Source organism: Adiantum capillus-veneris, chromosome 26 (assembly GCF_014529385.1).
Source record: "Adiantum capillus-veneris isolate H3 chromosome 26, ASM1452938v2, whole genome shotgun sequence".
Taxonomy (NCBI): Eukaryota; Viridiplantae; Streptophyta; class Polypodiopsida; order Polypodiales; family Pteridaceae; genus Adiantum; species Adiantum capillus-veneris.
This window is the reverse complement of record NC_140956.1, coordinates 35,102,926-35,105,608: the sequence shown is the minus strand read 5'-3', so window position 1 is coordinate 35,105,608 and position 2,683 is coordinate 35,102,926. Positions and strand designations below refer to the sequence as shown.

The 2,683-nt window shown below is 42.9% G+C and overlaps 1 pseudogene; it reads left to right on the top strand.

Moving 5' to 3' along the window:
- Positions 1–1,331: 1,331 nt before the first annotated feature.
- On the top strand, positions 1,332–2,361 carry LOC147423246 (12-oxophytodienoate reductase 2 pseudogene; annotated as a pseudogene).
- Positions 2,362–2,683: the final 322 nt, after the last annotated feature.

The following is a 2,683-nucleotide window of genomic DNA, read 5'->3' as shown; positions in this document are numbered from 1 at the left end:
GCATACACGACCATGTGAACATTACAAGACATGTGTTAACATTCTTTTTAACAATGATAATAATAAGAACTCCTTGTTTTTAACACTAGTTTGGTACAAAAGGACACTTCACGTTTTTTTCTCTCAATTTTCAATAAAATGCTAAGTGATTTCTAGAAACATTTTTCAAGATTGCAATATGTTAACCAAAGTATCTACAAAAGGTATACTCTTTCAAATTTTGTTTTTCCAAACTCACAATAATGAGTAGAGATATTAATTAAGAAACCAAAAAAGCTCCCCCAAGCCATGGCATCATCTAACCATATACATCACATGTCAAATACATCAGCTAACAAAGGGAGCCACCCTATCATCGTACACCTACAACACAGTGTAAACTTAAGCGGACTTGGGGTTGCCACCAAGGAGAAAGCTCTACCACAGCATACCCCTTGACCGCCAAGCTTGCCCAACTGAGCATAATCCCAAAGAGAGAAGCAACAAGTATTACTTTTTTTTCATTTTCCTTTTTAATTGAATGATCGTTTGGGTCGTAGCACCCGAAACACTTACAATATGGCTAACAAGGTCTAGCTTAAGGTTCTGCATGTCACATGTATTATTGTTGTCCTGTATGTATTCATTTGTCGTTTGAGACCCCTCGTCGGGATTGATAGGCGATTTTGGTTTCTCTTGCATCTCATCATCCAGACACCTAGACTTTAGTTTCTCCTCACCTTGGATCATCTCTTTGTCACAAGTCACTTCCGTAGGCTTGTCAGAACCCATATTTAGATCAGTGTCCCTGTATACCCACCTCCAAGTAGTCTTGACCACCGAACTGCAAGTAGCTTCTGCCTCAGGAAAGCTCCTAGCATAATGCCCAATTCTTCAACATTTATAGCAGGCATTAAGAAAAGAAGCAAAGGCCAACTCTTACCAAAAAGCACCAAAGTCTCCCATATGAAGATCAAGCTATTTGGGGATGGGCTTGCTATTACCCACAAAATGCGAGCAAAATGCACACCTTTACATCCAAGCCAAAACTAACACGCTACAACTTTGTAATAGATAGTACCCAGCCCATGAAATTAGTAATAGAGTCCACATGTTCCCATAGCCAGAGAGGAAGGCTTTTAAGCGTGACCCACCCCGGTATACTCTTCCATTTTTCAGCATAAACTCATATGGAAATATAGTCATGAAAAGTACACATCTCGGGGGATTCATTTATGCTTATGGGGAGACGTCACTTGCGTGCAACCATGTAGAAAAACCATAATAATTTGGCTCTACTAATTTAGCTCAATGTAAGATAATTTGATGTGGATATGGTTGTAGATTACGAGCTTGATGGATGTGGCCCCGTGTCTTCAACATCTCAAAGACTGCCAGATGAGAGCACCATTCAATTGCCAGATGGAGTTATGTCACCATATTCGCAGGCACGTGCCTTGCAAATTGAAGAAATCTCTCTCATTATCTTAGAGTTCCAGCAGGCTGCTAGAAATGCTCGTCAAGCAGGTAAGGAATATTGCACGCATTCAAACTTCAATTCTACCTGTCATTTTGGATGTATATTTGTTGATGGCTAATTATGTCAATGGACTTTGCTTATTTGAGGATGCAGGTTTTGATGGAGTTGAGATTCATGGAGGACATGGCCACTTAGTAGACCAGTTCTTCAAAGACAGCATCAATGACCGGACCAATGAATACGGTGGGTCTATGGAAAGCCGATGCTGGTTTATATTGGAAGTTGTGGATGGTGTATCGGGCGAGATGGGTGGGGAGCACACCGCCATCCAAATTTCTCCTGTCATTGATCATTTAGGTGCAACGAAAAGTGACCCAAATACCCTCTTCGTGCATCTCATCTCAAAAGTAAACAAGAAGATTCTAGCCTACCTGCATATGATCGAGCCCCGCTGCAACAACAAAGGGGAGCAGGGAGTGATGGCAACTGAAGAGAATTGCATGTTCCTGTTTAGTGAGGCATACGAGGGGCTAGTGATGATGAGTGGGGGTTTTACAAGGGAGAGTGGAATGGAGGCAATTCAGAGTGTCATGACCGACTTGGTGTCATATGGGAGGCTTTTCATATCCAATATGGACTTGCCACTGCGGTTTGCAATTGAGACAAAGCTCAATCCATATGATCGCTCCACATTCTACACACATGATCAGTATGTGGGTTACTTGGATTATGCTAAGCTGAGCAGCAAGGACATCATCAAGTGGACCAGCAAGAAACTTGCAACCATTGCAAGATGTGGCAATGGCAGGGTTGGAAAATTAAAAATTATGCAGCCAAGCTCGCCGACATACAGGAGTCAAATGGCAAGTCCTACATCTAGCTACTTTACATCTCCCCTCTGACCTCTGCGGCGGTGAAAGACCATAGGCAGATAGACATTCCAATAACCACCCAACCATACCCATATATAGGCCCTTGGCCCTCTGGCTCTTAGCTATATATAGGCCATGTACCGCATGTGTATCCGTCTGCCCTTGGCCAGGGCCGTGCCCTCCTATAGTCCTACCCTTGACATGACATTACTCCCCCCTTGGAGAAACGTTTCCTCGTCCGCAAAAACAAATGTGGTAGGATCATTATAAGAACACTCATGTTTTCCACAGTGGTATCCCTCATGGATCCAGCTGTTTGTTTGACCGAAACATGGTGCAGTAGGAGGTCCCA